An 11,020-nucleotide genomic window follows, 5' to 3' on the forward strand; every position below is an offset into this window, starting at 1 on the left:
CTCCCTCATCCTCCCCTGTTTCTGTCTTATCTCCTTCTCCTGCACCATCAAAGGCACCATCAGGCGCTTCTTTACAACAACCCACCATCTCTCAGACTTTGGAGCGGCGGCAGAAATACACTGCTAACCACCCACACGCGCAAGCCTTGAACGCCAACATCGCTAAACTGCTGGCCCAGGAGATGTTGGCGTTCCGGCTTGTTGAAACTCCCGCCTTCCTGGACCTGATGGCAACTGCGGCACCTCGCTATGCCGTCCCTAGCCGTCACTACTTCTCCCGGTGTGCCGTCCCCGCCTTGCACCAGCACGTGTCACTCAACATCAGGCGGGCCCTTAGTTCCGCGCTTTGCACAAAGGTCCACTTGACCACCGACGCGTGGACAAGTGCATGCGGACAGGGACGCTACATTTCACTGACGGCACACTGGGTGAATGTAGTTGAGGCTGAGACTGCTTCCCAAACTGGCCCGGTGTACCTCGTCTCCCCGCCTAACATTCCTGGCAGGGACACGAGAAGAACACCCCCCTCCTCCTCCTCCTCTACCGCCTCCTCCTCCGCCACCGCCTCCTCCTCTGCCACCGCCTCCTCCTCCGCTGTTAGATTGACCCCAGCTACGAGTTGGAAACGTTGCAGCACTGGCGTTGGTAGACGTCAGCAGGCTGTGCTGAAGCTGATCAGCTTGGGGGACAGACAGCACACTGCCTCCGAGGTGAGGGATGCCCTCCTCGATGAGACGGCAATATGGTTTGAGCCGCTGCACCTGGGCCCAGGCATGGTCGTTTGTGATAACGGCCGGAACCTGGTAGCAGCTCTGGAGCTTGCCGGACTCCAACATGTTCCATGCCTGGCCCACGTCTTCAACCTAGTGGTGCAACGTTTCCTAAAGAGCTACCCCAATGTTCCAGAGCTACTGGTGAAAGTGCGGCGCATGTGCGCCCACTTTCGCAAGTCGACAGTAGCCGCTGCTAGCTTAAAATCTCTCCAGCAACGCCTGCATGTGCCACAACACCGGCTTTTGTGCGACGTCCCCACACGCTGGAACTCAACGTTTCAGATGTTGAATAGAGTGGTTGAGCAGCAGAGACCTTTGATGGAATACCAGCTACAAAACCCTAGGGTGCCACAAAGTCAGCTGCCTCAGTTTCACATCCATGAGTGGCCATGGATGAGAGACCTTTGTGACATCCTACGGGTCTTTGAGGAGTCCACAAGGAGGGTGAGCTCTGAGGATGCGATGGTGAGCCTTACAATCCCGCTCTTGTGTGTTCTGAGAGAATCCCTGATTGACATCAGGGATAACTCAGATCACACAGAGGAGTTAGGGATAGCATCCGATCCGTCACAGCTGGAGAGTAGGTCCACACATCTGTCCGCTTCACTGCGTTTAATGGAGGAGGAGGAGGAGGAGGAGGAGGAGGAGGAGGAAGAAGAGTTGTCCGATGATGTGATGGTGATACAGGAGGCTTCCGGGCAACTTCGAATCGTCCCATTATTGCAGTGCGGATGGGTAGACATGGAGGATGAGGAGGAAATGGAGATTGAACTTTCTGGTGGGGCCAGAGGAGTCATGCCAACTAACACTGTGGCAGACATGGCTGAGTTCATGTTGGGGTGCTTTACAACCGACAAGCGTATTGTCAAAATCATGGAGGACAACCAGTACTGGATCTTTGCTATCCTTGACCCCCGGTATAAAACAACATCTCGTCTTTTATTCCGGTAGAGGGGAGGGCCAATCGCATCAATGCTTGCCACAGGCAATTGGTGCAGAATATGATGGAGATGTTTCCAGCATGTGACGTTGGCGGCAGGGAGGGCAGTTCCTCCAGTAGGCAACCAAGTTCTCACCGGTCCACACAAACGAGGGGCACACTGTCTAAGGTCTGGGACACCTTGATGGCACCCCCTCGCCAAAGTGCCGCCACGGAGGGTCCTAGTGTCACCAGGCGTGAGAAGTATAGGCGCATGTTGCGGGAATACCTTTCCGACCACAGCCCTGTCCTCTCCGACCCCTCTGCGCCCTACACGTATTGGGTGTCGAAGTTGGACCTGTGGCTTGAACTTGCCCTATATGCCTTGGAGGTGCTGTCCTGTCCTGCCGCCAGCGTCCTATCTGAGAGGGTGTTCAGTGCAGCCGGTGGCATCATCACTGACAAGCGCACCCGTCTGTCAGCTGAGAGTGCCGACCGGCTCACTTTGATAAAAATGAACCACCACTGGATAGAGCCTTCATTTTTGTGCCCACCTGTGTAAAGCACCCCAACATGAAACTCCATGTCTGTACTCAACCTCTCCAATTCCTCCGCATCCTCATACTCATCCACCATAAGCGTTGCACAATTCTGCTAATACTAGGCTCCCTCCACCCTGATTTCCCCCAACTCTGCTGGTTAGAGGCTCCCTCCACCCTGATTTCCACCAACTCTGCTGGTTAGAGGCTCCCTCCACCCTGCTTTCCCACAACTCTGCTGGTTAGAGGCTCCCTCCACCCTGCTTTCCCCCAACTCTGCTGGTTAGAGGCTCCCTCCACCCTGATTTCCCACAACTCTGCTGGTTAGAGGCTCCCTCCACCCTGATTTCCCACAACTCTGCTGGTTAGAGGCTCCCTCCACCCTGCTTTCCCACAACTCTGCTGGTTAGAGGCTCCCTCCACCCTGATTTCCACCAACTCTGCTGGTTAGAGGCTCCCTCCACCATGAATTGGTCCAAACTGGGCTGTTTAGCGGCTCCCTCCACCATGAATTGGTCCAAACTGGGGTTTTTAGAGGCTCCCTCCACCATGAATTGGTCCAAACTGGGCTGTTTAGAGGCTCCCTCCACCATGAATTGGTCCAAACTGGGGTTTTTAGAGGCTCCCTCCACCATGAATTGGTCCAAACTGGGCTGGTTAGAGGCTCCCTCCACCATGAATTTGCCCAAACTGGGCTGTTTAGAGGCTCCCTCCACCATGAATTGGTCCAAACTGGGGTTTTTAGAGGCTCCCTCCACCATGAATTGGTCCAAACTGGGCTGTTTAGAGGCTCCCTCCACCATGAATTGGTCCAAACTGGGGTTTTTAGAGGCTCCCTCCACCATGAATTGGTCCAAACTGGGCTGGTTAGAGGCTCCCTCCACCATGAATTTGCCCAAACTGGGCTGTTTAGAGGCTCCCTCCACCATGAATTTGCCCAAACTGAGCTGTTTAGAGGCTCCCTCCACCATGAATTGGTCCAAACTGGGGTTTTTAGAGGCTCTCTCCACCATAAATTGGTCCAAACTGGGCTGTTTAGAGGCTCCCTCCATCATGAATTGGTCCAAACTGGAGTTTTTAGAGGCTCCCTCCACCATGAATTGGTCCAAACTGGGCTGGTTAGAGGCTCCCTCCACCATGAATTTGCCCAAACTGGGCTGTTTAGAGGCTCCCTCCACCATAAATTGGTCCAAACTGGGGTTTTTAGAGGCTCCCTCCACCATGAATTGGTCCAAACTGGGCTGTTTAGAGGCTCCCTCCACCATGAATTGGTCCAAACTGGGGTTTTTAGAGGCTCCCTCCACCATGAATTGGTCCAAACTGGGGTTTTTAGAGGCTCCCTCCACCATGAATTTGCCCAAACTGGGCTGTTTAGAGGCTCCCTCCACCATGAATTTGCCCAAACTGAGTTGTTTAGAGGCTCCCTCCACCATGAATTTGCCCAAACTGAGCTGTTTAGAGGCTCCCTCCACCATGAATTTGCCCAAACTGGGCTGTTTAGAGTCTCCCTCCACCATGAATTTGCCCAAACTGGGCTGTTTAGAGGCTCCCTCCACCATGAATTTGCCCAAACTGAGATGTTTAGAGGCTCCCTCCACCATGAATTGGTCCAAACTGGGGTTTTTAGAGGCTCCCTCCACCATGAATTGGTCCAAACTGGGGTTTTTAGAGGCTCCCTCCACCATGAATTTGCCCAAACTGGGCTGTTTAGAGGCTCCCTCCACCATGAATTTGCCCAAACTGGGCTGTTTAGAGGCTCCCTCCACCATGAATTTGCCCAAACTGGGCTGTTTAGAGGCTCCCTCCACCATGAATTTGCCCAAACTGAGATGTTTAGAGGCTCCCTCCACCATGAATTGGTCCAAACTGGGGTTTTTAGAGGCTCCCTCCACCATGAATTTGCCCAAACTGGGCTGTTTAGAGGCTCCCTCCACCATGAATTTGCCCAAACTGGGGTTTTTAGAGGCTCCCTCCACCATGAATTGGTCCAAACTGGGGTTTTTAGAGGCTCCCTCCACCATGAATTTGCCCAAACTGGGCTGTTTAGAGGCTCCCTCCACCATGAATTTGCCCAAACTGAGCTGTTTAGAGGCTCCCTCCACCATGAATTGGTCCAAACTGGGGTTTTTAGAGGCTCCCTCCACCATGAATTGGTCCAAACTGGGGGTTTTTAGAGGCTCCCTCCACCATGAATTTGCCCAAACTGGGCTGTTTAGAGGCTCCCTCCATCATGAATTGGTCCAAACTGGGGTTTTTAGAGGCTCCCTCCACCATGAATTGGTCCAAACTGGGGTTTTTAGAGGCTCCCTCCACCATGAATTTGCCCAAACTGGGCTGTTTAGAGGCTCCCTCCACCATGAATTTGCCCAAACTGGGCTGTTTAGAGGCTCCCTCCACCATGAATTTGCCCAAACTGAGCTGTTTAGAGGCTCCCTCCACCATGAATTGGTCCAAACTGGGGTTTTTAGAGGCTCCCTCCACCATGAATTTGCCCAAACTGGGCTGTTTAGAGGCTCCCTCCATCATGAATTGGTCCAAACTGGGGTTTTTAGAGGCTCCCTCCACCATGAATTGGTCCAAACTGGGGTTTTTAGAGGCTCCCTCCACCATGAATTGGTCCAAACTGGGGTTTTTAGAGGCTCCCTCCACCATGAATTTGCCCAAACTGGGCTGTTTAGAGGCTCCCTCCACCATGAATTTGCCCAAACTGGGCTGTTTAGAGGCTCCCTCCACCATGAATTGGTCCAAACTGGGTTTTTTAGAGGCTCCCTCCACCATAAATTGGTCCAAACTGGGGTTTTTTAGAGGCTCCCTCCACCATGAATTGGTCCAAACTGGGCTGGTTAGAGGCTCCCTCCACCATGAATTTGCCCAAACTGGGCTGTTTAGAGGTTCCCTCCACCATGAATTGGTCCAAACTGGGGTTTTTAGAGGCTCCCTCCACCATGAATTGGTCCAAACTGGGGGTTTTTAGAGGCTCCCTCCACCATGAATTTGCCCAAACTGGGCTGTTTAGAGGCTCCCTCCACCATGAATTGGTCCAAACTGGGGTTTTTAGAGGCTCCCTCCACCATGAATTGGTCCAAACTGGGCTGTTTAGAGGCTCCCTCCACCATGAATTGGTCCAAACTGGGGTTTTTAGAGGCTCCCTCCACCATGAATTGGTCCAAACTGGGGTTTTTAGAGGCTCCCTCCACCATGAATTTGCCCAAACTGGGCTGTTTAGAGGCTCCCTCCACCATGAATTTGCCCAAACTGAGCTGTTTAGAGGCTCCCTCCAACATGAATTGGTCCAAACTGGGGTTTTTAGAGGCTCCCTCCACCATGAATTGGTCCAAACTGGGCTGTTTAGAGGCTCCCTCCACCATGAATTGGTCCAAACTGGGGTTTTTAGAGGCTCCCTCCACCATGAATTGGTCCAAACTGGGGTTTTTAGAGGCTCCCTCCACCATGAATTTGCCCAAACTGGGCTGTTTAGAGGCTCCCTCCACCATGAATTTGCCCAAACTGAGTTGTTTAGAGGCTCCCTCCACCATGAATTTGCCCAAACTGAGCTGTTTAGAGGCTCCCTCCACCATGAATTTGCCCAAACTGGGCTGTTTAGAGGCTCCCTCCACCATGAATTTGCCCAAACTGGGCTGTTTAGAGGCTCCCTCCACCATGAATTTGCCCAAACTGAGATGTTTAGAGGCTCCCTCCACCATGAATTGGTCCAAACTGGGGTTTTTAGAGGCTCCCTCCACCATGAATTGGTCCAAACTGGGGTTTTTAGAGGCTCCCTCCACCATGAATTTGCCCAAACTGGGCTGTTTAGAGGCTCCCTCCACCATGAATTTGCCCAAACTGGGCTGTTTAGAGGCTCCCTCCACCATGAATTTGCCCAAACTGGGCTGTTTAGAGGCTCCCTCCACCATGAATTTGCCCAAACTGAGATGTTTAGAGGCTCCCTCCACCATGAATTGGTCCAAACTGGGGTTTTTAGAGGCTCCCTCCACCATGAATTTGCCCAAACTGGGCTGTTTAGAGGCTCCCTCCACCATGAATTTGCCCAAACTGGGGTTTTTAGAGGCTCCCTCCACCATGAATTGGTCCAAACTGGGGTTTTTAGAGGCTCCCTCCACCATGAATTTGCCCAAACTGGGCTGTTTAGAGGCTCCCTCCACCATGAATTTGCCCAAACTGAGCTGTTTAGAGGCTCCCTCCACCATGAATTGGTCCAAACTGGGGTTTTTAGAGGCTCCCTCCACCATGAATTGGTCCAAACTGGGGGTTTTTAGAGGCTCCCTCCACCATGAATTTGCCCAAACTGGGCTGTTTAGAGGCTCCCTCCATCATGAATTGGTCCAAACTGGGGTTTTTAGAGGCTCCCTCCACCATGAATTGGTCCAAACTGGGGTTTTTAGAGGCTCCCTCCACCATGAATTTGCCCAAACTGGGCTGTTTAGAGGCTCCCTCCACCATGAATTTGCCCAAACTGGGCTGTTTAGAGGCTCCCTCCACCATGAATTTGCCCAAACTGAGCTGTTTAGAGGCTCCCTCCACCATGAATTGGTCCAAACTGGGGTTTTTAGAGGCTCCCTCCACCATGAATTTGCCCAAACTGGGCTGTTTAGAGGCTCCCTCCATCATGAATTGGTCCAAACTGGGCTGTTTAGAGGCTCCCTCCACCATGAATTGGTCCAAACTGGGGTTTTTAGAGGCTCCCTCCACCATGAATTGGTCCAAACTGGGGTTTTTAGAGGCTCCCTCCACCATGAATTTGCCCAAACTGGGCTGTTTAGAGGCTCCCTCCACCATGAATTTGCCCAAACTGGGCTGTTTAGAGGCTCCCTCCACCATGAATTGGTCCAAACTGGGTTTTTTAGAGGCTCCCTCCACCATGAATTGGTCCAAACTGGGGTTTTTTAGAGGCTCCCTCCACCATGAATTGGTCCAAACTGGGCTGGTTAGAGGCTCCCTCCACCATGAATTTGCCCAAACTGGGCTGTTTAGAGGTTCCCTCCACCATGAATTGGTCCAAACTGGGGTTTTTAGAGGCTCCCTCCACCATGAATTGGTCCAAACTGGGGGTTTTTAGAGGCTCCCTCCACCATGAATTTGCCCAAACTGGGCTGTTTAGAGGCTCCCTCCACCATGAATTGGTCCAAACTGGGGTTTTTAGAGGCTCCCTCCACCATGAATTGGTCCAAACTGGGCTGTTTAGAGGCTCCCTCCACCATGAATTGGTCCAAACTGGGGTTTTTAGAGGCTCCCTCCACCATGAATTGGTCCAAACTGGGGTTTTTAGAGGCTCCCTCCACCATGAATTTGCCCAAACTGGGCTGTTTAGAGGCTCCCTCCACCATGAATTTGCCCAAACTGAGCTGTTTAGAGGCTCCCTCCAACATGAATTGGTCCAAACTGGGGTTTTTAGAGGCTCCCTCCACCATGAATTGGTCCAAACTGGGGGTTTTTAGAGGCTCCCTCCACCATGAATTGGTCCAAACTGGGCTGTTTAGAGGCTCCCTCCACCATGAATTGGTCCAAACTGGGGTTTTTAGAGGCTCCCTCCACCATGAATTGGTCCAAACTGGGGTTTTTAGAGGCTCCCTCCACCATGAATTTGCCCAAACTGGGCTGTTTAGAGGCTCCCTCCACCATGAATTTGCCCAAACTGAGCTGTTTAGAGGCTCCCTCCACCATGAATTGGTCCAAACTGGGGGTTTTTAGAGGCTCCCTCCACCATGAATTTGCCCAAACTGGGCTGTTTAGAGGCTACCTCCATCATGAATTGGTCCAAACTGGGGTTTTTAGAGGCTCCCTCCACCATGAATTGGTCCAAACTGGGGTTTTTAGAGGCTCCCTCCACCATGAATTGGTCCAAACTGGGGTTTTTAGAGGCTCCCTCCACCATGAATTGGCCCAAACTGGCCTGTTTAGAGGCTCCCTCCACCATGAATTTGCCCAAACTGGGCTGTTTAGAGGCTCCCTCCACCATGAATTTGCCCAAACTGAGTTGTTTAGAGGCTCCCTCCACCATGAATTTGCCCAAACTGAGCTGTTTAGAGGCTCCCTCCACCATGAATTTGCCCAAACTGGGCTGTTTAGAGGCTCCCTCCACCATGAATTTGCCCAAACTGGGCTGTTTAGAGGCTCCCTCCACCATGAATTTGCCCAAACTGAGATGTTTAGAGGCTCCCTCCACCATGAATTGGTCCAAACTGGGGTTTTTAGAGGCTCCCTCCACCATGAATTGGTCCAAACTGGGGTTTTTAGAGGCTCCCTCCACCATGAATTTGCCCAAACTGGGCTGTTTAGAGGCTCCCTCCACCATGAATTTGCCCAAACTGGGCTGTTTAGAGGCTCCCTCCACCATGAATTTGCCCAAACTGGGCTGTTTAGAGGCTCCCTCCACCATGAATTTGCCCAAACTGAGATGTTTAGAGGCTCCCTCCACCATGAATTGGTCCAAACTGGGGTTTTTAGAGGCTCCCTCCACCATGAATTTGCCCAAACTGGGCTGTTTAGAGGCTCCCTCCACCATGAATTTGCCCAAACTGGGGTTTTTAGAGGCTCCCTCCACCATGAATTGGTCCAAACTGGGGTTTTTAGAGGCTCCCTCCACCATGAATTTGCCCAAACTGGGCTGTTTAGAGGCTCCCTCCACCATGAATTTGCCCAAACTGAGCTGTTTAGAGGCTCCCTCCACCATGAATTGGTCCAAACTGGGGTTTTTAGAGGCTCCCTCCACCATGAATTGGTCCAAACTGGGGGTTTTTAGAGGCTCCCTCCACCATGAATTTGCCCAAACTGGGCTGTTTAGAGGCTCCCTCCATCATGAATTGGTCCAAACTGGGGTTTTTAGAGGCTCCCTCCACCATGAATTGGTCCAAACTGGGGTTTTTAGAGGCTCCCTCCACCATGAATTTGCCCAAACTGGGCTGTTTAGAGGCTCCCTCCACCATGAATTTGCCCAAACTGGGCTGTTTAGAGGCTCCCTCCACCATGAATTTGCCCAAACTGAGCTGTTTAGAGGCTCCCTCCACCATGAATTGGTCCAAACTGGGGTTTTTAGAGGCTCCCTCCACCATGAATTTGCCCAAACTGGGCTGTTTAGAGGCTCCCTCCATCATGAATTGGTCCAAACTGGGGTTTTTAGAGGCTCCCTCCACCATGAATTGGTCCAAACTGGGGTTTTTAGAGGCTCCCTCCACCATGAATTGGTCCAAACTGGGGTTTTTAGAGGCTCCCTCCACCATGAATTTGCCCAAACTGGGCTGTTTAGAGGCTCCCTCCACCATGAATTTGCCCAAACTGGGCTGTTTAGAGGCTCCCTCCACCATGAATTGGTCCAAACTGGGTTTTTTAGAGGCTCCCTCCACCATGAATTGGTCCAAACTGGGGTTTTTTAGAGGCTCCCTCCACCATGAATTGGTCCAAACTGGGCTGGTTAGAGGCTCCCTCCACCATGAATTTGCCCAAACTGGGCTGTTTAGAGGTTCCCTCCACCATGAATTGGTCCAAACTGGGGTTTTTAGAGGCTCCCTCCACCATGAATTGGTCCAAACTGGGGGTTTTTAGAGGCTCCCTCCACCATGAATTTGCCCAAACTGGGCTGTTTAGAGGCTCCCTCCACCATGAATTGGTCCAAACTGGGGTTTTTAGAGGCTCCCTCCACCATGAATTGGTCCAAACTGGGCTGTTTAGAGGCTCCCTCCACCATGAATTGGTCCAAACTGGGGTTTTTAGAGGCTCCCTCCACCATGAATTGGTCCAAACTGGGGTTTTTAGAGGCTCCCTCCACCATGAATTTGCCCAAACTGCGCTGTTTAGAGGCTCCCTCCACCATGAATTTGCCCAAACTGAGCTGTTTAGAGGCTCCCTCCAACATGAATTGGTCCAAACTGGGGTTTTTAGAGGCTCCCTCCACCATGAATTGGTCCAAACTGGGCTGTTTAGAGGCTCCCTCCACCATGAATTGGTCCAAACTGGGGTTTTTAGAGGCTCCCTCCACCATGAATTGGTCCAAACTGGGGTTTTTAGAGGCTCCCTCCACCATGAATTTGCCCAAACTGGGCTGTTTAGAGGCTCCCTCCACCATGAATTTGCCCAAACTGAGTTGTTTAGAGGCTCCCTCCACCATGAATTTGCCCAAACTGAGCTGTTTAGAGGCTCCCTCCACCATGAATTTGCCCAAACTGGGCTGTTTAGAGGCTCCCTCCACCATGAATTTGCCCAAACTGGGCTGTTTAGAGGCTCCCTCCACCATGAATTTGCCCAAACTGAGATGTTTAGAGGCTCCCTCCACCATGAATTGGTCCAAACTGGGGTTTTTAGAGGCTCCCTCCACCATGAATTGGTCCAAACTGGGGTTTTTAGAGGCTCCCTCCACCATGAATTTGCCCAAACTGGGCTGTTTAGAGGCTCCCTCCACCATGAATTTGCCCAAACTGGGCTGTTTAGAGGCTCCCTCCACCATGAATTTGCCCAAACTGGGCTGTTTAGAGGCTCCCTCCACCATGAATTTGCCCAAACTGAGATGTTTAGAGGCTCCCTCCACCATGAATTGGTCCAAACTGGGGTTTTTAGAGGCTCCCTCCACCATGAATTTGCCCAAACTGGGCTGTTTAGAGGCTCCCTCCACCATGAATTTGCCCAAACTGGGGTTTTTAGAGGCTCCCTCCACCATGAATTGGTCCAAACTGGGGTTTTTAGAGGCTCCCTCCACCATGAATTTGCCCAAACTGGGCTGTTTAGAGGCTCCCTCCACCATGAATTTGCCCAAACTGAGCTGTTTAGAGGCTCCCTCC

The sequence above is a fragment of the Leptodactylus fuscus genome, chromosome 3 (assembly GCF_031893055.1).
Source record: "Leptodactylus fuscus isolate aLepFus1 chromosome 3, aLepFus1.hap2, whole genome shotgun sequence".
Classification (NCBI taxonomy): Eukaryota; Metazoa; Chordata; class Amphibia; order Anura; family Leptodactylidae; genus Leptodactylus; species Leptodactylus fuscus.